Source organism: Euprymna scolopes, chromosome 41 (genome assembly GCF_053919585.1).
Source record: "Euprymna scolopes isolate OS-2025 chromosome 41, ASM5391958v1, whole genome shotgun sequence".
NCBI classification, from domain to species: Eukaryota; Metazoa; Mollusca; class Cephalopoda; order Sepiida; family Sepiolidae; genus Euprymna; species Euprymna scolopes.
Genome location: NC_136522.1, coordinates 49,240,444 through 49,267,334, shown reverse-complemented (window position 1 = coordinate 49,267,334; position 26,891 = coordinate 49,240,444).

Here is a 26,891-nt window from a genome sequence, read left to right as displayed (position 1 = left end):
GTTCCTTACTAGAGCAGGTAGTCAATCGATTTGATTGAAAATAGACGATTTCCCCAATTTCGATGACAATACAATTATTAGCGGGTAGAATATTTGTTGATCCTCATTCAATCTCGGGCAACGTCGGGTCTCCCTGCTAATGCTCCCTATCATATTGGGAATATATACATATTGGGAAGCGATATACAAACTGCCATTAGCGTATTAAGCGATGGGCTTTGGATGATGTCAAAGCATCGTTAATTCACTACCCGCACAAAGGCAGCCGAATAGCGTAATGATAAGAAGCCTTGACTATCGTTTGGGTGGTCGGGTTTCGATCCTGGCTTGAGATAGTTGCCTCTCTAGCTGCACTGATGAGCTGTGACATAGTAAAACAGTACTGTATACGGATGACTATATATATATATATATATATATATATATATATATATATATATATATATATATAGTCATCCGCACACACATATATGTATATAACCTTTTTATATAAACCTATCTTGTTATACATCTATCTATCTGTATTTCGGTCGATGTAATCTCCGACCTTCTTCAGGTGTATCTTGTCGAACCCGGGAAAGTTTCTTTTGAACTCGGGAGTTTGGCTGGAATTTCGAGCAGAATCCTTTATTTACAGCTCGGGCCGACGGAACAAAGAATCCTTTAGTTCCAGTCATGGCTGACGGGACAAGAGGACGCTGCCCCCGTGAAGTAAATAAAAGGTTCCGTCCTAATTCCCGAGTTCGAGAAGATACACTTGAAGAAGGTCGGAGGTTACATCGACCGAAACGTTGTGAAAAACACACTCAAGATGAGTCCGATGAATCCAAATAATAAGAATAACCAAACCTCATCTCAAAAATTCAGAAACATGTATCTATCTATCTATCTATCTATCTATCTGTCGGTCTGTCTGTCTGTTTCTCTGTCCGTATGCTTCTAATATAAATATCTATGTTTTTATTGCGAAACACGAACGTTTGATGCAAGCAATGGACAATTATTTTCTCCTTTCCTCCTACTCAGTTCACCTTCAATCGACTCATTCGAGAAGCGATTATTTCCGTACTGTGAACTTTTTTGTAGATTAACGCCATTCCGAACATTCTGATCTTTGCACATCGCATAACATCTCACGTATTCACACTAACCTCTCGTTTCTCTCTCGTTTCTCTCTCTCTCTCTCGTTTCTCTCTCTCTCTCTTTCTCTTTCTCTCTCCCTCTCTCTCTATTTCTCTCTCTTTCTCTCTCTCTCTTTCTCTCCCTCTCTCTCCCTCTCTCTCTCTCTCTCTCTCTCTCTCTATATATATATATATATATATACATATATATATATATATATATATATATATATATATATATATATATATATATATAAAAGAAACTTCATGTGTTTGCGTGTGAGTTTGTTTTCCACGGACTCAGAACAGGCTGGGACTATCTTTTCAAAATTTGCCACTAGGGTACTTGATTTGTCTTGAAGTGTTCTTAAGTAGGGTTTTTTTTTGGATTGGAATGCGTCCGATAAGTATTGAAAATCGATAATCGAATAATCCGATTAAAAAAGGCCGATTTTGACACTGTTATACAGCTTAACATCACAAGCGTATTTGAGAAGTTTTATCACCTCAAAATGCAGAAAAGACCCAGTCCATAGAATCAACTGTAGATTCTTATCCGAAATGAATGTTTCTTTTTAGAGCACAACTAAACCATGATACGTGACTTTTCTATGTTTAATTTAAGTGAATATGTAAAAATAATTTCATGAAACCAAGAGTTGATTCTTTGATAGACAGGGGTGCGCCCGATGTAAATGTTTCTGTTTAGAGCACAATTGAATTATAATACTTAAAGCCATTATTTCATATCATTTCATAAAATATACAGTAGATTCTCTTCAGTGCAATGTAGACTACATTGTATTGTGCCTAACTAGATCAGGCAATACATTGATTTGATTAAAACATGGGCGATTTTACCGATTCGATGAAAATAAAAGTGGAACATTTGATGGTCCTCATTTCATCCCAGACAACGTCGAGTCTCGCTGTTAGTATATATATATATATATATATATATATATATATATATATATATATATATATATTGAGAAGTGATATACAAATTACCATTGGCGAATTAAGCGATGCTGTTTGTATAAACAAATTGAGCTTAGGTATTTGGATAATATTAAAATATGGCTAATTCATAACCCGCATAGCAGCAGACACATAGCGCAACGGTTAGAATCTCCGACTGTGGTTTGAGCGGTTGGGTTTCGATCCTCGCTTGAGTTGCTTGTCAAGCCACACTGATTAGCTGTGAAACAACGAAACAGTACTGTATGTGGATGACGATATATATATATAAAGGGTGAAAGATTACGTAAAATACAAACATTTAAAAAAATATCTTATCAATAAAGTTTTGCGTACCGAGAGGCTATCTTATGGGTTAAAAATAAAACAAAACAATATGGGACCACTCCCTCATAAAAGTTTATCAACTATATTTACTTCAATAAGCTAGTTATATTGTGGTGTCTTTCCCAATTTTACTCCTTTCCATAAATACTGACGAGGAGAGGATATCCAAAAATATTTTACTTTATTTCTCGATGGTTTTATTTGTAAATATTAAATGAATAAAGTGATATCGTTTCCGCAACGATCGTACGCATTAATTTGATTTTGTTTTCTTCTCTCCTATGAAAACTAGATTAATAATTTCACATAATAATTTCCCCCTTTCTATTAACATAGGTCTAGCTATTGAGTTTATTATATATCTGCAATCTGCAATACTCCGGCCACAGCACCTTTAAATCTGTTTAACTGAGGTTTTGCTCTTGTAGACTTTTTTCTATTACTTTCTATGTGTGTGTGTGTGTGTGTGTGTGTATATATATATATATATATATATATATATATATATATATATATATATATATATATATCCGGTAGGAAAAGATCCCAAAATTGAAAATAATTGAATTTCAACAAGGGTCGTTGAGAGAGCAAATTATTTTTTTTTAATTTTATATCTTACTACGATGTTCAGACCGTTTCAATCATATTAGATATCACCAGGCAAAAAAAATTAAGGAGACAAAAATTAAACCCGTTTTAAATCTTTTTTTTAAATCGTTGTTTTTTAATCTTTTTTTTTAATCTTTTTAATTTTTGCACCTTAATTTTTCTTGCCTGATTATATATAATATGATTGAAAAGGTCTGCACATCGTTGCAGGATATGACTGTATTTACATAAAGAATAGTATATATAGACATGATGATTGCAACGTCTTGTCAGCCGAGTGCCACTCCCTCAGACATTTAAAATCCATGAGCCCAAATGTCTGAGGGAGTATCTATACAAATATGATGTTACAGAGTCTTAGCTTTGTACGACAGCCAAGTCTCTCTCTCGGTTCAAAATGTTGAGATCCAGCAACAAGCAAGAGCAAGATAGCCAGCAACAAATTAAACTGCAGACCAGCTTAATGCGGGTAATGGTCTTCCGCTTTATGGTTTTTTAAATCAGAGATTTGCTTCTCCTAGAAAGGTTGCCTTCCCCACGGCTTACGAGAGCCCTCTCTACCCCAATACACATATACACACACACAAATATACACGGTGCTAGTTGGCCGTTGACCCAGAAAAAGAATTCATTCGCCCTTTGGAAGGTCTTGTTTTTAATCCTTCAGGGAGACTAGCCGCCCTCCTCACCAAATGATATTATTATGTCAAGTTATGTCATATGCTACTGGTACCATGTAACCCAGTACTACCTGCCTCATGGTCGGGTCACCGGCGACTAAACTGTTTCCCCCACCAGATATATAGACATACATACATACATGCATACATACATACATACATACATACATATATATATGTATATATATATGTATATATATATATGTATATATATATATGTATACACATATATATACATATATATATATATATATATATATCACGGAAAACACAATTCTGATTATATATAAGTATATTTAAATAAATACTTTTAAAGAAAACAAAGAGCTTCCGTTATACTTTTTTTACGGTTTAAATTTAATTCGAAAGCATTAATATGTCCCATGTGTAGTTCGAAGCTGACCGCGTTAGTGCTTTTTGTCTTCCCAAAAAGACATCGTCAGGAGGGATGTGTGAATATTATCTGCGAGGAGGGCTGGTAGGCTTTCTCTTTATAGTAGCAGCGGTGAATGTGTATGAGGCTGTGAGTTTCAATTGTTGAGGGAGGATGCATAAGTTCTGTGACCAGTACTAGGTTTCGTGGGAGGAGTGGGTTACGACTGGCACTCGAGTGTGTTCTGACTAGAATGTTTTTTTTTTGTTTTAATGTATATAGCTTCAAGTATTTTTAACTTCTTGATATTGGTGTACTATTTTTGTCCTGCAGCTGACTAGAATTTCTCTAATTTTGGAGAGGAACATTTGAACTTTTAAGTGACGTTGGTTCGTTCTAGTCGTTTTAGTGTAGATGAACTATTGTTTTTTTTTACTACTAGATGTAGATAATGTTTTTTTTTTACGATAAGGACATTCGCTCTTAAAATTTACAAGGCAAAAATTTAGGCTAGTAAGTTTTGTATAGTTGGAGGTACTGAATGTGTCATTGAAAGTATCTATTAGAACGTACAGGAAAGGAATTTTGTTATTAACATTAGTACTATGTCGGTCATACAACTACCACCCTATCACGTAACTTTAGCATGCATAATACAGAATCTAGCGCAATATTACAACATTCACAGAGATAATAACTTGCCCGCTGAACTTACTGAAATTCTAGTCAGCAACACACAAATAATACACCACAAAACTAATATCAAAAAGTTTAAAATACTTGAAGCTATATACATTAAAACGCAAAACCCTGCCCTTAACCAAATCACATTTCACTCTAGTCAGAACCCACTCAAGCGCTAGTCGAAACCCTCTCTGTCTACGTGACCTAGTACTGTGCACCCCTCCTTTAACACTTGGAACTCACAGCCTCACACGCATTCACCGCTGCTACTATAAAGAAAAGTCTGCCAGCCCTCCATCGCAAATAATATTCACGCATACCTCCTGACAATATCTTTTTGGAACGAGAAACAGCATCATCGCTTTATTTGACCTTTAGCTTATTTTTCCAGAACCATTGTTAAATCTTCTGACCGGAATGATGAATAAATAAACGTTTGTTGGTATAATTAATCGGAGTCAGAATCAGGAATCGAAAAAGTCGGAAGTTTTGGGGGTATCACAATCGGTATTGGAATCAGAAAAATGTTCCTATTTTCCGATGCCAAAAAACAATTCCTTTAATTATATTTTTATCGATTTTGTTTTCTTCCACAGCTGATAGAAATAATAAAATACTAAATATTTATTCATCTTAAACTACCAGTAAAGCTAAGAGCTATAGATCACCCCAAGTGTGTTTTTACGTATGAGAAAATATATGCACATTTAGCATATGATTTTATAGTAATCCGGAAAAATAACAATTTTATAGTTAAATATATAGTTAGATTTATAAAGAATCAGAATCGGAGTCGGTAATTGTATCGGAATCGGGAAGAATATTGGAATCGTCCCATCACAAAAATAAAATTATCATTCCAATTATTTTTCTGTTTTTTTTTTAAATTATTTTTTAAATTTTTACTAGAGCTGAAGATTGGGAATGAAATCATTTGTTTTTGACTTGATTTCGCTGTGAATTATTTGATGTACATTTTGAAGGCATGAATGCAGAAAATTAAGTCATCATGAAAAGGCAATTTGTAATTCACTCTGATCTATTCGGGCAGAAGAAAAATAGGAGGCATTAACATTTGGAACGCACCTCGTATGCAATGTTCACAACTTCCGCTCGTTCGAACACTCTAGACCGTCTAATGCATTCGCCCGAATTCGGCGTTTAATAGTTCGCGATTCCCTTCATTTCTATAGCGATTGTTTGGTGGCCCTGAATTAAAAGCTGAGCAAAAATGTGGATTTGTGGCTGGGATCGAATCTAATGACCGGCAGGAATTCTCTTTCTACACTGATGATTGCGTAAGCATAAGCGCATAAAACACTAGTGTAAACCAGCAAAGATGAAGCAACCTTTGCCAAAAGTTTCATCCTTATCACAAAGACAAGAACAAATTTTTTTTTTTTTGAACATCATGGGAATGCTCTCAAAAAGATGAAGCTGTTTTCAACAGAAGATTTTGCTAAAGAAACCAAAAAGTTACTGAAGCTTCGTACGTCGTAGCACTTGAAATAGCAAAGCAGTGCACTTTTTGAGATAGGCAATTTTGGAAAGGATGGGAAATGGGGAGAGGGGCAATCCTACGAACGGTGAAATGAGTGCATGAACCAATCAAAGTTGAGAACCCCTTTTTTAGATAGTGTTCATACCGACCAATGTTTATAAAAATATACCAACTTTGTGGGTCCTTATTGTGTATGTGTTCTTTTTTTATTTTTAGCTGGGCATACTAGCAGTTACACATACATACAGGGTGGGACGATAAAGTTACCACCCCAAAGAAAACAACACTACAGCTTTATTTTAAAACTTTTATTGAAAACAGATAACTTGATTATGTAGTAGGGCTGACATCTATTCAGTGTAGCCGTCTTTAGCCTCAATCACCGCCTCAATACAGGTCCGGAACTGAGATCATACTTTTTCCACGAATACTCGGCGGATGGCGGTAATCAGACTGGCTTTGGTGTTGTGGGAGGTCATGTTCGTCATGTTCTCGACGTATGACCAAATAAAGGTGTCCAGTAGGTTCAGGTCGGGGAGGAGGAGGGCAGCGAGAGAAAAGTACCAAGTCGTAGCGCTCTTTCTGAAGCCAAACCTGGCTCTTTTTGGGCTCGTGGGTCGGCGCCAAGTCTTTCTGCCACACCCATAGTCTGCCAGCGGCCACCTAATTGCATCAGGGGATCACCACACCTTTCAGCACATCCAGGTACACTTTGGTGTTGACTTTCAAGCTGCCGTCCAAAATATGAGGTGGCATAATATGGCTCTCACTTGAAATCACACCATAGACAATAGCCGTGGCCCGAAACTTTGTTTCCATCACCATGGGCACGTCTCTGTTGTTGTAGCAATCCAGTGATACATTTTGAGGGTGCTGACAATGGTCCTGTTGTCATAACTTGAATCGGTAGAGAGCATTAGTTGTACAGCGGCGCATCTCCGAAATCTTTCCATGAACATTGCGTCACTTTCAGACATGATAGAAAGCTTATGTCGCTCTTGGGATTTGTACACAACTGACCAACTAGTAGATGGTTCGCAAAAAAAAAAAAAAAAAAAAAAAGAAAGAAATAAAGAAAACTAGTTTACATAAACCGAAAATGGAATCATGTCAATTTTTCTGGGGCGACAATTTTATCGTTTTAACCTCTACAGACCTTTCCTTTATATAATAGACTATCAAGGCTACCTGGCGCTGCCTGGGGCAAAAGTGCAACATATTTCCATAAAACTTCTTTCTACCTCTTCGTATTCATCTCTTTATTTCTCTTTTTCACTCTCCCCCATTTTAACCCTTCCTCTAGTCCATTTTCAGTAACTGGACATATATTAACAAAATTCATCTTTAAATAATAGATTTCCCGTGGAATAAATCAGCGCTTTCTTTCCAAAATTAGTACAAAATAACACTGTTAACCGACCCCCTCCGATGAAACCTCTCCCAGTTGACCAATAGAGACTGAATAGATTTATCTGCATTTTAGATAATATTTCTTTGGGAGGAAACACTGGTTAAGAATATACCAACTTGCGGGTCTTTGTTTTATAGTTTTTATTTTTAGCTGGACACGTAAAGATAGAAACACATAGACAACTGCTCTTTGTATAAAAGATGTGAACTTCACAACTGTCCACCTAGAAATCATCCAGCAAAATATTATTGTTTAACTTTTGATTTGCAATTCGTGACAATGTGTTATTTCGATGTGTCAGCGCCCTCGAGGAAGAATAAAAATAAAGATATTGCGACCTTGACGACTTTTAAATGATTTCAAACATTCGCTGTGGTTGATCGGCATAGCTAACAAGACACGCCTTTTTAAAAAGTAAATATTCTAGGTATGCGTTGTAGACAAAACTAATGTGTATATATATATATATATATATATATGTGTGTGTGTGTGTGTGTGTGTCTGTGTGTGTGTGTGTGTGTGTGTGTGTGTGTGTGTATGCGTGTAACAATGAATAATTCATGACTGTTGAAAGTTAAATAAAATTTATTTGATAATCCAATCCATAAGAAAAAATAAAAACTATTTAATCCACGGTTATTTGAAGCTTAATGCTTCTCATCAGAAGAGAAGAGACAAGCAAAGTTATATAAATATATATATATTATATATGTGTGTGCGTCTAAGAAATACATACACACATATATTGTATGCATGTATGTATGTACGTACGTATGTATGTATGTATGTATAAGCTAAATCTTAAACACAGAAAACTTACGACAGTCAGCTATCTCTAACTATAGAAATAGCTAGTTGAAAACATGTCTGTTGTTAAGAAATTAATAAAAAAAAACAATATTGAAATACGTTAATAATGGTAATTCGTGTATCACTTCTCAATACGCTCAGCTCAAGATAAGGAGCATTATAGTCATCCACATACAGTACTGTTTCACTGTTTCACATATACATACATACTAGCTGGAAGCCCGGCGTTGCTCAGTCGTACAATATGCTTAAACATGATATTTTAATTTATGCAGATTGCGTACGTATTATTATAGAATCAATCCTCTATTAATTTTAATATATTACGAGGAATAATTGGCTCGGTGGACTAATTCGAAAAAAAAAAAAAAATTATAATAATGATAATGCCGGTCATAAAATTCTGTTAGTGTTTGTTTACAATATCACGTCAGCTGATATTTGGGCTTGACGATGAAAAAGTCACTTTTGATTAATGTTCAATAGTAAAATATGCAAACGAAGACATGATTTGTTGCGATTTTTAATAGTACATCTAAAAAAAAAAATTAAATTAAATTAAATTGTGAGTTACATCCGGGTTTGAACAGAGGGGTCATTCGATCAGTAGTCGAATGCCCCACCACAAAGCTATAGATCCAGATTATAATAAATATGTGTCTTTAAAAAGAAATTTGTTGAGATTTTATTATCTCCTTTTAGGTGTAACGTAAAATAGTCCCTAGTAAAAATTATTATTTTTATCTATAAGCGAGAAATTATAATTTTTAAGATCGGATTTTTTCGATATCAATATCACAACATTTGAAGGGGCATGGCTGCCATCATTCGGAATTTCGAAGAATTATGGTAGAAAATGCAAGAGTATTGCAGAGTGAGAGAAATGTAAATAGGCTAAGAATACTCGAGGCGTTGTACATTAAAACAAAGAAGCCTCAGATAAATAATATTAATTATGAGTGTAGCCGAAACGTTTTGAAATGTTTGGGATAAATTTTGAATATATATGTATGCATATAAATATATTTAATATATATATGAAAAAAAGTCCGCCCACCTAACTTATAACAAGCTACCATGTAACTATAAAAAATGTATATATATGTAATTTAAAAAAAAAACAATTTCTACATTTATTTCTACAATATGCCTGAGGACGATAGAAGCACTTCTGTCGAAAGCGCTCGCGATTATGGATCCAACTTATACAATTTCGAGAAGAACACAAAAAAGACTATTCGAAGATTGGAGAAGATAAAAAGGGAAATTGTAAAACAGAATAATTCCATGCTATTCAATAATAGTTGTCCATATATATATATATATATATATATATATATATATATATATATATATATATATATATATATATATATATATATAATAAATTCCACAGACAAACAACGTGGGTTGCGACGTTGTTTGGCTGTGGAATTTATTATATACAATCTGTCACATTCTGAAAATCATATATATATATATGTGTGTGTGTGTGTGTGTGTGTGTGTGTGTGTGTGTGTGTAGAAAAATCACTTTTTACCAGTTCATTACCAAATTTTTGTAATTAAATTGCTTACAGTTTTGTGGTTAGTTCACAACCAAAGTGAAGCATTTGAATCCTGTCTCAAAGGCACCTTTGCTTTATTGCTTTTCTTCTATCTTTTCCTCTGGCCGTGCAGTCCTCTCTCACATTAGCCGATGCCAAGCGGAGACGCACACGGGTTCACAAGTATAAAAAAAATGAAATAAAACAAACACAAAATAATACAAGCTCCGACAAATTCAATAGATATTAATTGCACTCTGTGCGTGTATGTGATACTATGAACCCTCTAAACGCTAAGATTCATAGCTACATAGTCGTCTGCCGAGGCTGTATTCGTCAGTTAACGTCGATCTGCTCTGAGCCACCACCTGCGTTCAACTTTGCCAGACTGGAAACTGTCATCGACTGTCACCAATTCAAAACTGCTCGTAGACAGCCGGAAACTGTTACAAACTTTACTGCCACTTCTAAAACGTCCCGTAAACTAATTCTAAATATATCTACCTTTATAGCCAGTCTTTTGCATCTCCCTTCTTGATTAACAATCTTATTCAGCTTTCCTTTGTGTACCTTAGTGAGCAACTCCCCCTCCACAGTTCTACTGATAAATTTATTTCTTCCTTTTTTTGTTATATGTTCCTTCTTTTTGGAGGACAATGATATTATCACATTTTATTTGTACCTTCAGTTCTTGAGATGTTATTGTTTGTACTTCTTCCTGTTCTATTTAGCCGGAGCTTTCCATCAGCACTAAAGCCAACAGAGTTTAGGTTATTGTTGAGATAGCTTGTCAATTATTGACTGACGTACGTATCTGGTACTGTGTAGTTCTACGAGGTGCCCCCCACCAGATTGTGTCTTCTTCTCTTTATTGCTTATTGCATGAGGCACCGCTACCAGAGAATTCTCGACGAGGCTGCCGAGGCATTTCTTTTTTTTTAGGTAAGAGTGCTTTTCTTCTAGGGCGCTAGTGTTTCACAGTTCCTGGCCCTTATCACGTACCCTCTCTGAGAGAAAAAAGAAAGAGAGCGAAAATAGATAAATAACTTCCTTTATTATTATTATTATTATTATTATTATTATTATTATTATTATTATTATTATTAGCAGGGAGACCCGACAATTCCGGAGATTGAATGGCAATCACACTCCCATATTTCATTGTCATCGTAATCGGTGAATTCGCCATTTTTCAACAAAATCGATAGATTACTGAATTATTTAGATTATCGATTATAGGTACTTAACGAAGACTTTCCTATACAAAACCTATTTAAGAACACTGCCAGCCATATAAAGTACTTTTGTGTGAAATTGCATAAAAATCAGCCCAACCGTTTTCGAATCCATAGGGAACTATCTTTCTCTCTCTCTCTCACACACACACACACACACACACACACACACACACACCCACACACATGCAGACTTTCTATTACATAACAGTCGAGATATTATTTATTTAAAACGATGTAAATATTTCGGCTTGTCCTTTTCTTTTATGTGACTGATTCTATCTGCAGGAACGTCTTCGTTTGCATAACACATGTGACACAGTATGTCATTGTCGTTTTCGAGCCAAACCCTAACACGACGAGCACCAGCAATACCAGTTATAAATAATTTTTGTCCTGTTCAGTGATATTGCGTGCTGAAATACAAATTGGGAAAGGGAACCCGCCTTAGTTCTGGTCGACAATAGACACGAACAAAATATCCGGTTTACAAACATAACATTCCTTAACCCTAGAAACCTCAGTGAGTCGTTTGATATTAAATATCTTTCGTCATTTACTGCGGAAAAATAGTCATATGTTCACTGAGCTTATTCACCATAGGCGTATTTATAAATTTAATAGCTTGGAAAAATTAATTTCAATGAAATTACAACCGAAAAATCCATCGAGCTCTCGTGCCTCTATTTTATTTCTATTTTGTTTTGATGCAATTCTAAAAACTGTTTGTTTTTTTTTCAAGTTTAGATTATCCTGCATCGTCTATATATCAAATAATTATTCCATATTATCATTTCTAATGTAATTTATTAATGATTTTTCTGCATTAATTTCATACAAGTGTATTCAAATGTTTATATTTACTTATTAAACTGAGAAATAAATTTATCTATCTACGAACAAAATATCCGGCATCTGTTGTGGAACTTTTCCAGCACTCGGCGACTGTACAGGGAACGACTAGTTTCCCTTTCATGAGCCTAGTCAACGTCGACGTTGGACTTATCGAGGAGCCCAACGAGACAATGGAAACACTGCAAACCTTTAAAAAAAATTGCAGAGGGAGTAGATACAGAAGTATCAATTAAATATGGCGCAGATCAGGTAATTGAACGAACTCCCCTAATAAGCACTTCCAATCATGATTTCGATCAGATGGCTCATTATATAGAAAGAGAGACTTTTAAAAGTGGATATATAAAATATAAATTTACAGCCAAGTCAGATGTTCTAAGTAAAGTAACGAAACCGATGAGTCCATGTATCTGGAATTCGCTTTTCGAAGAGTACGCCCTGTGTGGGGATAGTAGTAGTGATTCGGATACACCTTTGCCTTCTTTTCTAGATGCATATGAGGAAGGTGGAGGAACTACAACACCGACGAGCGCAATACATACAGCAACTGAACCACCCAGACCAAGATTTATATTATAGATTATTAATTAATTATGACTTGAGACAATTAATTTAAATGAAATTGTTACATGATAAGGGCTGTCCCCTTTTCATATAAATATAAAAATAGAGAGATTTAGTTAAAATGAAAATGAAATAGAATAGACGAAATTCGAACCTCGTAAATTAGGTTTAGAAATAGATTACGAGAGAGAATTAGAAAATGGAATGTAAAACAAACCATTGTTTAGCTTAGAGACAAAATAGTTTCAAGAAAAGAATGTGCGTTGTCAATTCTGTTATGAAAATTCAATTGAAAGAATGCAACTACAAGATAATATAATAAACATGTTTTTAACATATTGGAAATATAGGTTACTGGGAATATGGGTTAAAATTCCTTTTATAAACAAAGGAAAAAGGTTTGGACACGCATGTCCAGAACACGTGAAAGAAGACACGTGTATGATGTCATGGAAAATGGGAAGTTCTAGATATAGTTAGAAACTGGTGGAGAAACTGAGAGAGAGTCGGAGGGAGTTTGAGGACGACAGACGATAGTCGGGAGATGGACATTCGAACGTCTAGAAGCGAGACGGTCACTTTTGAAACTTAGAATGTGAAGCTTTGAATTCTTGACTCGGAAAACCACGGCCGGTCGGGAGAAGAAATAAACCCATCATGAGTTTTTATAAACGTCGTCTTTGTGTTGTAATTCTACTAAAAGGTAAAGTGAAAATTGTTATTACATGTCTTGTATATCATGTGGTTTAAAATGTCTTTACATACACATTTTACATACACAATATGAACACTAAGACTGTCTGAACACTGTTCCTCACTCTAAGAGCTTCTATTACATCTCTAAGAATGAACATTTTTTATAAATATGAATCTCTTTATAACACTAAATCTCTATTACAACATCTCTCTCTAAGACTCTCTCAACATAACTTTTAATAAGACTCTCTCTAAGTCTTTCAACATCATACTTAATAAGACTCAAAGACTCACTATTACTAAAACTCTCAACAACATCTAAGCATCACTTTTAATAAGAATTAACAACAAACAATAACAATAATAATAACAAACAACAATAATAATGATAATAATGAACTATATATATAACAAAATTACAGCCAGAAAAATTGCTCTGTAGTTCTTAGAAACTCCATCGAGTTTCTTTCTTCGGTTCATTTCTATTTTTTTTTTGTTTTTCTTACATAGCCGTCATCACCTATCAAGGCCGATAGGCCACTCAAGGATAAGGGTTAAAGAGTGTAGAGTAGTCAAAAGGACAATATAGTAATCGATAGTAATGGAAGTTCGGTAAATTTGTTTACAAGTGGAACGGCTCATCAGAAACTTGTTCACGTTGGACTTGAAGACAACCATATTATAGACAGCTGTAAAGCAGGAAAACGGAAGACAATTCCACAGGCGTGCAGTTCTAAGAAAGGAGCTTTGATCATGGAATCTATGTTTAGGTTTAGGCACAGATAAAGAGTGGGGAAAATTATTGATAATGTTTTCAGCTAGTCTAGTGTTTCTTGTGAAAGTTTGGCGAGGGGGGACCATAGATTGAAGCTCAGTCGAACACTTTCCATGAAAATAACGATAAAGCAGAGACAAACTCGCAACATCTTTTCTGTGAGATAGAGGTTGCAGCGAGGAGAAAAAACATCTCCCACCAGGCCACGAAGTCTATTTTGAACTCTATCAAGGCAGGACAAGTCTTTTCTGGCAGCTCCTGCCCATATGTGGCAACGGTATTCCATCCTTGGACGTATCTGGCTCTTATATAGATAGAGAATTGTTTTTAATGCAATTCTAAAAAAATTGTGTTTTCAAAGATTAGATCACTCTACACCATCCACATATTAAATAATTGTTCCATATTATTTTTTTCTGATGTAATTTATTAATAATTTTCAGCATTAAGTGCAAATGCATTTACTTGATATATGTTTATTGATTTAATCAGAAAGAAATGTAATTTTTTTAAACAAAAGCATTTTTTCAATATTTTTCATTTCTTACACAAAATATTAAAAAACAAAAAAAAATAGTATAGGTTTCATAACAAAAGTCTTGAAGAATAAAGTGTAACATCTGGCAATTTTTATTCTTCTCCTCGCGTTTTCTTTCATTCCCCTTGAGAACAAAACCTGCTACCTCAACTGTTCTATATCTACTATTACAGAAACACTGATCCAATTTTCAGCACTATTTTCAAAGTAGATAACTATAAGGAAAAGTACGATAGCTTACTTTTTGGTCAAAAACTCGAAAAAAAAAAATTACTGAACGAAATGTAACGGTGACATATACTCAGTAAATTTCTCTCAGTTTTTTTTTATTATTCTTGATTTTTTATCCGATTCTCTGGACTCCAGGGGCAAGAGCATCATGGCGCCATGTTTGCGTTCGTTTCAACTTAAGTGCTCAGCACAACTTCCGCTTCACATTAAAAAAAAACACTTTAAAATTAGTTAAAACACACCCCAAAACACTTATCTAGGCAGGTAGAAGAGTAACTTAGCTTGCATTTAGTAACATTTATTAGCTATACATTTATTTTTTAACCACTTTAATCTTACTTCGGTTCATTATAAAAGAAACCCGAAAAAAAATCATGATTAAATGGAAGACATATGTTATTTACTTTTTGTTTAAGCGAGAAGAAATATATTTTTTAATTAAAAGTATTTTTCAATATTTTTTTCTTTCTTACAAGATAATAGTCAGGAAGAATCATGGCATAACCGTGAAGTTGGGTATATATGTAATTTATTTTTTGCAGAAAATGATAGATCGGGGTGTCTAGTTTGTGAATCTGATGGGTGCCACCTTGACACCGTTGAGCAATTTTTTTTACTGGCATAATAAGCCACGCCCCTTTTTTCACATATCTATTAATTACAACAAATCTAATTTGGGGGATAAACATATCATGTTTGGTATCAAATTCAATCTTATGTCAAGTAGAATATGAATATATGGATAAAAAAGAGATAAAGACGCATAGAAGTCAATTAAAGATCATTTAATGTTATAAAAGGTCAAATGGGATCAGGAATTTATGATGATTATATTTAAATGTGTAACATGTCATGTGTGGTACAAAATTAAAACACTTTGTGTATTAAAAATAATAGTTATTACTCTTTAAAGGAAAAATATAAAACCTTTTGTCATTGAATACTGAAATGCAAAAATGAATAAATGAATAAATTATATAAAAGTATGTTTAAGGAGTAACATTGTTATTTACATTGTTAAGGAGTAACATCGTAATTTACGTTGTTAAGGAGTAACATTGTTATTTACGTTGTTAAGGAGTAAAATTATCATTTACGTTGTGAATGAGTAACATTGTCATTTACGTTGTTAAGGAGTAACATTGTCATTTACGTAGTTAAGAGTATCATTTTAATTTACGTTGTTAAGGAGTAACATTGTGATTTACGTTGTTAAGGAGTAACATTGTTATTTACGTTGTTAAGAGTATCATTTTAATTTACGTTGTTAAGGAGTAACATTGTTATTAACGTTGTTAAGGAGTAACATTGTCATTTACGTTGTTAAGGAGTAACATTGTTATTTACGTTTTTAAGGAGTAACATTGTTATTTACGTTGTAAAGGAGTAACATTGTTATTTACGTTAAGGAGTGACATTGTTATTTACATTGTTAAGGGGTAACATTGTCATTTAAGTTGTTAAGGAGTAACATTTTCGTTTATGTTTTTAAGGAGTAAAATTGTTATTAACGTTGTAAAGGAGTAACATTGTTATTTAAGTTGGTAAGTAGTAACAATGTTATTGGCGTTGTTAAGGAGTAACACTGTTATTTACGTTGTTAAGGAGTAACACTGTTATTTACGTTGTAAAGGAGTAACATTGTTATTTACATTGTTTAAGAAGTAACACTGTTATTTACGTTTTAAAGGAGTAACATTGTTATTTACGTTGTTAAGAAGTAACATTTTCATTTAGGTTGTTAAGTAGTAAAATTGTTATTTACGTTCTTAAGGAGTAACATTGTTATTTACGTTGTTAAGGAGTAACACTGTCATTTACGTTGTTAAGGAGTAACATTGTTATTTACGTTGTTAAAGAGTAACATTGTTAGTTACGTTGTTAAGGAGTAAATTGTTATTTACGTTAGTAAGGAATAACATTGTCATTTACGTTGTTAAGGAATAACATTGTTATTTACGTTGTTAAGGAGTAACATTGTAATTTACATTGTTGAAGAGTAGCATTGTAATTTACGTTGTTAAGGAGTAACATTGTAATTTACGTTGTTAAGGAGTAACATTTTATTTACGTTGTTAAGGAGTAACATTGTAATTTACGTTGTTAAGGAGTAACATTGTCATTTACATTGTTTAAGCGTAACATTTTCATTTACGTTGTTAAGGAGTAACATTGTCATTTACGTTGTTGAGGAGTAACATTGTCATTTACATTGTTGAAGAGTAGCATTGTAATTTACGTTGTTAAGGAGTAACATTGTTATTTACGTTTATTAAGGAGTAACACTGTTATTTACGTTGTTAAGGAGTAGCATTGTTATTTACGTTGTTAAGGAGTAACATTGTAATTTACGTTGTTAAGGAGTAACATTGTTATTTCCGTTGTTAAGGAGTAACATTTTCCTTTACGTTGTGAAGGAGTAACATTGTCATTTACGTTGTTAAGGAGTAACATTGTCATTTACGTTGTTAAGGAGTAGCATTGTTATTTACGTTGTTAAGGAGTAACATTATTATTTACGTTGTTTAGGAATAACATTATTATTTACGTTGTTAAGTAGTAACATTATCATTTACGTTGTTAAAAAGTAACATTGTTATTTACGTTGTTAAGTAGTAACACTGTTATTTACGTTGTTAAGGAGTAACATTGTTATTTACGTTGTTAAGGAGTAACATTGATATTTACGTTGTTAAGGATTAATATTGTTATTTACGTTGTTAAGGAGTAACATTGTCATTTACGTTGTTAAGAAATAACATTGTTATTTACGTTGTTAAGGAGTAACATTGATATTTACGTTGTTAAGGAGTAGCATTGTTATTAACGTTTTTAAGGAGTTACATTGTTATTTACGTTGTTAAGTAGTAAAATTGTTATTTACGTTGTTAAGGAGTAACAGTTTCATTTACGTTCTTAAGGAGTAACATTGTAATTTACGTTGTAAGGGAGTAACATTGTTATTTTAGTTGTAAAGTAGTAACATTTTTATTTACGTTGTTAAGGAGTAACATTGTCGTTTACGTAGTTGAGTAGTCACATTGTTATTTCCGTTGTTAAGGAGTAACATTGTTATTTACGTTGTTAAGGAGTAACAGTTTCATTTACGGTGTTAAGGAGTAACATTGTTATTTACGTTGTTAAGGAGTAACACTGTTATTTACTTTGTACAGGAGTAACATTGTCATTTACGTTGTTAAGGAGTAACACTGTTATTTACGTGTTTAAGGAGTAACATTGTCATTTACGTTGTTAAGAAGTAACATTTTCATTTACGTTGATAAGAAGTAAAATTGTTATTAACGTCGTTTAGTAGTAACGTTGGTATTTACATTGTTAAGGAGTAACATTGTTATTTACGGTTTTAAGGAGTAACATTGTTATTTACGTTGTTAAGTAGTAACATTGTTATTTACGTTGTTAAGGAGTAACATTGTCATTTACGTTGTTAAGGAGTAACATTGTCATTTACTTTGTTAAGGAGTAACATTTTCTTTTACGTTGTTAATGAGTAACATTGTTATTTACGTTGTTAATGAGTAACATTGTTATTTACGTTGTTAAGGAGTAACATTGGTCTTTGCGTTGTTAAGGAGTAACATTGGTCTTTACGTTGTTAAGGAGTAACATTGACATTTACATTGTTGAAGCGTAACATTTTATTTACGTTGTTAAGGAGTAACATTGTCATTTACGTTGTTGAGGAGCAACATTGTCATTTACATTGTTGAAGCGTAACATTGCCATTTACGTTGTTAAGGAGTAACATTGTCATTTACGTTGTTAAGGAGTAACATTTTATTTACGTTGTTAAGGAGTAACATTGTAATTTATAGTGTTGAAGAGTAGCATTGTAATTTACGTTGTTAAGGAGTAACATTGTAATTTACGTTGTTAAGGAGTAACATTTTATTTACGTTGTTAAGGAGTAACATTGTAATTTACGTTGTTTAGGAGTAACATTGTCGTTTACATTGTTTAAGCGTTACATTTTCATTTACGTTGTTAAGGAGTAACATTGTCATTTACGTTGTTGAGGAGTAACATTGTCATTTACATTGTTGAAGAGTAGCATTGTAATTTACGTTGTTAAGGAGTAACATTGTAATTTACGTTTGTTAAGGAGTAACATTGTTATTTACATTTTTTAAGAGTAACACTGTTATTTACGTTGTTAAGGAGTAACACTGTTATTTACGTTGTTAAGGAGTAACATTGTCATTTACGTTGTTAAGGAGTATCATTGTTATTCACATTGTTAAGGAGTAACATTGTTATTTACATTGTTGAAGGGTAACATTGTTATTTACGTGTTAAGGAGTAACACTGTTATTTACATGGTTAAGGAGTAATATTGTCATTTTCGTTGTTAAGGAGTAATATTGTCATTTACATTGAAACCAAACGTAAAGGTATGGATTCTAAAATAAATTATATGTTCACTTCTTCTGAGATATTAAAAAAGTTATGCAACAAATTTATAATTTTAGTCAATATTTTCTATTCTCCTATCTATACCAGACTACTTCCCCTCTTCTTCCTCACTTTCATCCACCTCATCTTCATCATCACTCTCCATCATAGGTGTTGTCTTCTTTTTGTACATATCTGCACAAGGTTCTTTCATTTTACACTTAAAGTATGTGATGCATGGTATGCCAACTAACTGGCAACTGCAATTGCTTCTGGAACATGGTGGTTCTGACTTACATCCACAAGCATTAGGTTCTGTTAATATTCGTAGATTAAGATCTTATTTAAGTAACAAATTGAAAGCAGAACCTTTTCATTTCCCAAATGGTACAACCCGATAGAGCATGCACAGCCACATTAGGTCAAAGCACTTGTCCTCTAGCTCCCAAGCTGTATCATCAATGTTAATTACTTTTCTCATTTATATTTTCTCATGGAAACCCGTGCAGCAGGCTTATAAATCCAAAAAGAAGAATACTAGTAGGACAATTATGTTTGTGTAATCAGCAAGAATCTGAATGTGCTTTCTTCGAGATAACAGCTTCAAAAGATGATGATTTTTTTGTCAGCTTCTTTATGATGATACTCACATTCATCTCCAATTAGCTCAAGTTGAGTATTGGCTCTGTAGGGACCACATATCATACTGAATTAATGTTCTTTTATTTACATCACTTTTCATGATAAGATCTCTAGTTGGTAGTATAGTATCACTGTTGAAAAAATACTGTTGGGGGTTACTACCCTTATACGGTTTCTGACATTCATGATATTTAATGGATTTTTTTTTTCATATTGGTCAAATATGATATACGTGGTATGTGGTCTTTCATATGAGCTCACAAAGTTGTCAGCAAAACTCTTCAAAGTTGAATTTTTTTGGCCAAAGTGCATGATATATAGCTTTATTTCCATCCACAAGTTCTGCATCTATAAGGTCAAGGGAAGATGTAGCAAAGACTGCCAACTTGTAAACAAAGACTGCTTTACCTTATTTACTGCGGACTTTTATCCTCATCTTTCTTACTTATTGTTTCACGACGTTTCGGCCATCTATTCCTTTGGCCTTCTTCAGGTTGTAACTGCGACGGGATAGGAACTCTAAACCTCCTAACTTCTCAACAATTACTGCCATCCATAGTTGTTATCATCGCACCACGTTTTGGTCAAGTAAACCTCTGGCCGGCTTTGGGTAGGATTGAAACCGCTATCTTCGGACAATTCTCACCTAGAATCATAGAACTTCAATGTCTCTATCAACTGCGTCACGGGCCCCGAAGGGCGATCAAGGTTGGATTTTTCTGGATTTTCAGTTTCTGAAGATAGTGCTAAATGTGCAGATATTTTCATAAACGAAAACAAAATACAAGTGAGGGGGATTATCTATCGATTTAAGTTTAGTAGTTAGAAACCAATAAATATTCATAATTACAATCATAACCAGCAAAGGAAGGTTTTGCTTTAAACACAATCAAATTTAAAAAAAAAATGAAAAGAATCGTTTTGGCATCGGAAAATATGCACGAATAATTTCGATTCCGATACTCCCAAATGTTCCGATTTGTTCGATTCCCTATTCCAAGTAATCGTTCCAACACACACACACATATGCGCACGCGCACACACACACATATATGCGCATGCACACACAAACACACACACATACACAACATACACACACACACAAACACACACATATATATATGTGTGTTTGTGTGTGTGTTGTGTACGTGTGCGTGTGTGTGTGCGTGCGCGTATGTGTGTGTGTGCGTATGTGTGTGTGTGTGTGTGTGTGTGTGTGTGTGTGTGTGTGTGTGTGTGTGTGTGTGTGTGTGTGTGTGTGTGTGTGTGTGTGTGTGTGTGTTGGAACGATTTTGTCGATGGTCGGTTCGGCGCAGCATGAATTAGCCAAGTGGCTTGTAGAGATCTTACAGCCAGTTTCAAAACATTCGGGCCATTGTGCTTTGGATTCTTTTGAATTTTCTTCCCGTATCTGAGACTTAGAACTGAATAGTTCTAATAATTATCTTGTGTCTTTTGATATTTGTAGTTTGTTCACAAATGTCCCCTTGGACGAAACTATTGACATTTGTTGTGACTACCTATATCGTGGCCCTAAATCGTGTCCCCCCTTTCGAGAACCGGTGTTTGTTGAGCTGAGGGAATTAGCCACGAAGGCTGTTTCCTTTAGCTTTGACAACCTGATTTACCGACAAGTAGATGGCATTTCGATGGGTAGCCTCTTAGGTCACATTTTGGTTAACATTTTCGTAGGTTTTTGGGAAGATCGTCTTTTTACTAAGATCTCCCCGCCGTCTTTTTACACGCGTTACGTCGATGATACGTTTGCCTGTTTCTCTTCACATGACGACTCTGTAATATTTTTTGATGTCTTACATAGCTTGCATCCAGCTCTCCAATTCACTATGGAATGCGAAGTCGATCATTCCTTACCCTTTTGGATGTCATGGTATCCAAAGATTATACGAAGTGTTGCTTTGAGACTGTTATCTACACAAAACCCACCTTTACAGGCCTTTACATTAAGTGGAACTCTTTTACTCCACTTAAGAGGAAGATCAATCTCATTAAAGCCCTTACCCACCGTGCACTTATGATTTGCTCGACTTCTAAGATGCCGAATTAGAAAAACTACTTAATATCTTTCTTGATAATGGCTTCCCCCGGCATATTGTTAGTAAGGATAATTTCTAACAAGGTCGGGGACTTTAATACTAATAGATTCATAGGCCCTTCCCGGTGTCCGATTTACATAAAGTTGCCAGGGTTGGGCTCAGAAGGTGATAACATCATCAAAAAGATTGTTCACTAGACCCATACTTTTTCCCCGCCACTTTAGTCCGCCCTGTTTTTACCACTCGGAAATTCTTTTCTTCCTTTCAGAAAGATGTTTTGCCCACCATTCAAAGTAGTCTTGTCGTCTATAAATTTAAGTGTCAGTGTGGAGCTGACAACGTAGGAAGAACGAGTCACAGATTGGAAGTCAGAATTTCCCAACATGTACCTTCATATATACGACAGGGTAGGTTAGACTCCTCTGCACGATCACGCTCTATTTTGCACAGGTCTAGGTCTGTTCAACGTCTCGGATTCTTAGAGGCCCTTACAATAAACTGTTGCAGACCTGTTCTTTGCAAACAGATGGACCACATACGTTCGTTGAACCTTTTCATACAGGCGCCACCATGTTAATTTCTACTGGGGTCCCCCCCCTCATAGAAATTACTTCATGCCAACATTAATTAATTCCGACACTTACTTCTGAAGACAGTCGGCGAAAAGTACTTCAAGTTTCTTCACCGTTTCCCCTTTTCTTTTCTCTTTTACCCTCTTTTAGTCGATCTTATTCCTTTTCAATTTATTTTTCTTACTTTTGGTCGATCCTGTTTCTTTTTACATTATAGTCGGTCTTTTTTTATAAGGTTTAAAAGAAAATGCCCCACTTCGCTTTTAAACTAATATATATATATATATATATATATATATATGTATATATATATATATATATATATATCAGAATAATGTAATGCAATAAATCTACTGATATGTAAATCCAGTGATTATCGGTCTTACAAAATATTATTGGCTATAATATTTTATAAAGACAATACCATCTACATGAAAATTGCTCAATATATCAGATAGAACAAATAAATCATAATTTAGTAATTCAAATTTTATGATATGAAATGGTTAAATTTCAAATCTAGAATTTTTATTATATGCAAGACAAAGAATACATTCCAATAAGTATATCTCCTTAACCTATACGTTTTCGGTGTTTATCCATCCCCTCAGAGGAAAAATATTATAAATGGTTTATACCTGATTTGCTAAATGCAATAAACATAGAAATTCATAATTAAAAGTTTTTACATCATAGAGTAAGGGACATTATATATTCGTTCAGAATGAAAAGGATATTGAACTTCATATCCAAATTGAATGGTATATATATATATATATATATATATATATATATATATATATATATATATATATATATAAAGTTATACAATATGGAGTTATGAATGTAGCAATTAAGCAAAATTATTATTTTATTATATATGCTCTGTTGTTATATCTTAACAAACATCGAGCTTCTGATTAAATGTATATATATAAACATATATATGTACATATATAATTTCAATGTAATGTAAATAAAACAGCTTTTTGCTCAACTCGCTACTTAGAAAGGTTTCCTATAAATATTGCTCCTATCACAGTAGCCTCGTAATCTTCAGTGGCGATATGCCTTGTTTTGGTGAAAAAAGGTGCAAGAAAACGTCAGTTACTCAAACGATTGCGTTCATCGAAAATACGCAAAGCAACCAGTAATTTCATCATGATATACAAATACGGCATTCTTCTACGTAATTACAACATGGTTGTTCGCAGTACAATTTGGTATTTTCCCACTTAGATTCTTTCTTGTATAACCTTTTCATACTAATACTATTATTACGTCAAACTTTTTTGTTTATTTTTCTATTTACGTACCTACGTACTAGCAATGCATATATGTATTACAATAAAAAAAAAATGTGAGCATGAAAAGTAATATGGTTAAGATTTAAAGAGGGAAACGTAAAGGACTAGTTGTTAAAACTTGAAAAAAAGGACAAGATATTCTAGTAAAAAATATAATAAATTTATAACATAAAATACGGCAGCATTAAGAATTGATTATATAATGTTATAAATTGAATTTTTAAAAAATCTTAATGCTGCAATATTTTAAGTTTTAAATTTATTATATTTTTTACTAGTATATCTTGTCGTTTTCTTTTTCAGTTTTAACAACTAGTCCTTAACTTTTAATTTTTAAGCTTAACCGTATTACCTTTCATGCTCGCATTTTTCTATTATAATCGATGATTTTTTTTCAGGCTTCCAATAAATTCACTTGTTCTTTGTTTAATTTTAGTTTTAATTTTGCCCCATAAGCACATATGTAATAACAATGTACGGCACTCGTCTGCTTTCAATAAAATCCTCCTAATTATCTCCCTTTCATGCTTTCCTTCTCTCTGTTTCACTTGTTACTTCTCTTTCCGAATTAGTAGCAATAGTAGTTGCTGAAGCGACGCGGTTGCTATGGAAACCAGTCATAAAAAGGCGTCGCTCATCTCCTTATATATTTTTACGATTTCCAACACCAGGAAATTTATCATAACTTTTGTTTTACTGAACGAAATTTTTTTTTTTTTTTACTCTATAGCTGTGGTGATCGTCTAGTGGTCAATCTATTACAATGATACGTTCATATGCCGTTGTGTGTGTGTGTGTGTGTGTGTGTGTGTGTGTGTGTGTGTGTGTGTGTGTGTGGTACATGTATTTTAGACAACTGTAATAATTGCTTGAAATTTGGTCGCAAAACGAGTGAGCGGTGAAGCTTTAATGCAGTTCTAAATAACTAAAACTTCCACTTAACCATATATTCAATATATGAATAATAAACGTTCATACAATAACTGTTTTGTGTAGAGTAGCATTGCTTTTAACAAAGCCTTCATTGGATGATGACTCTTGGTTCAGACATGGTTTAAAGGTCGAACTAACATTACCACTAGCCCAGAATGCCCTAGCAGTATTTTACAATACTACCAGCACTTGTTAGACTGTCGTCGCTCTCTGGAACTGCCATATCTACGCTGATTCAGATAGAGATCTGTCTTGTATTTTTTATGGGCTGTCTTTTGTCCGTGGGATCTGCAGTGATGTCACCTGGGAGTCCGAAAAATTATGGGTAGTGATTTATTGCAGTCTCGCAGATATTACTATATTTATTATTTCATAATTATTTGTTGTAAATGTCTATTTCTTACTTAGGTGTCATTATATTATTAAGGAGTAGAAATAAATATAGGTTTCATCATATTATTAAGGAGTTATATTAATAAGTAGAAATAAATATAGGTTTCATTATATTATTAAGGAATTATACAATTTCAAATGTGTAATTTCATCTACAAGCCGAAAACAATTATAGGATGCACTTTGTAATAGTCTCGTAGAAATTAGCATATTCATTATTTAATTACTATTATTTGTCATTGATATTTCTTGATTGTTTATTATAAATTATTATTTATGATAAATAGTTTGTTATTTTACCTGTTTTTTCATTATATATAGATTTTGCGTGTGCGCATGCGCGTGCGTGTGTTGTGTTGTTGTATCATAAAGGGGATCGTGTGTGATCGTGTAATCAGAGTTAACGTCGTGTGATCGTCTAGTGGTCAATCTATTCAATGATACGTTTATATGCCGTTGTGTGTGTGTGTTTGTGTGTGTGTGTGTGTGTGTGTGTGTGTGTGTGTGTGTGTGTGTGTGTGTGTGTGGTACATGTATTTTAGACATACCTTCAAGCGTGTTGGATGTTGGTCTATCTGGAATCATCTCGTGTTTTGGAGGGTGACTGGTACCTGTTTGGACGAAGATTCAATCACTCCAAAACGATGGATTGTTTTTATAGTTTATTTCGCTTTCGAGATGTCTCGCAGAAGGATGAAAAGTGAATCTCTGGCTTGCGAGGTTTCTCTTGGTCTCATTTCTACACACGTCAGCGCCCCTCCCCGCCCAGTGAAGGGGAAGGAGACGTCTAAGTCCAAACCAAATCTCCTCGATTCAGCTAACCTGATCACGTGACGCACACGCAATCCGATCAGCTGATCCTGACTTCCGGTCAACGTGTCTACAATATGATTTACACCCCTCTCTCTCTCTCTCTCTCTCTCTCTCTCTCTCTCTCTCTCGATTCATTCTCTAACACGTACGCGCACATGTGTGATATTTCTTGATTGCTTATTATAAATTATTATCTTTGATAAATAGTTTGTTGTTTTCCTGTCCTTTTTCATTATATATAGATTTTGCGTGTGCGCACGCTCGTGCGTGCGCGCGTGTGTGTGTGTGTGTATGTGTGTGTGTGTGTGTGTGTGTGTGTGTGTGTGTGTGTGTGTGTGTGTGTGTGTACGGGGCATTGCCCGCGTTGCTGCGGCCATAACAAAACAAGGTAGAAAAGGTTCAAAAATGTGTATAAGAAATTTACATAAAAACTAACTACCTCTCTATCTGTCTTTCTTTTTTTTTCCTTCCCTCCATTTTACATCCCTGCCTCATGTCTTGTTCATCTCATTCCTTCTTCAGTTTTGTTTTGATGCATTGAAAATAATAATATTGATGAAAATCATTCACCTAAGTTTTCAGTTTTAAAATTATTGCTCCCGAGTAACACTACGTTTTTCTTCCCCACCGAAATATAATAAAATCTATATTTATTTGTAATTTATTCCCAGGTAACACCGAGTTTCTCATTTTCCCCTAAATAATATAATGAAACCTATATTTATTTGGGTGTGCTCCCGTGCTGAGTTTCTTGTCTTCCCCATATCAATTAAGCATATATCACAGATAAAGTGTACTACTGCATTACAGCACATACCTGCTCT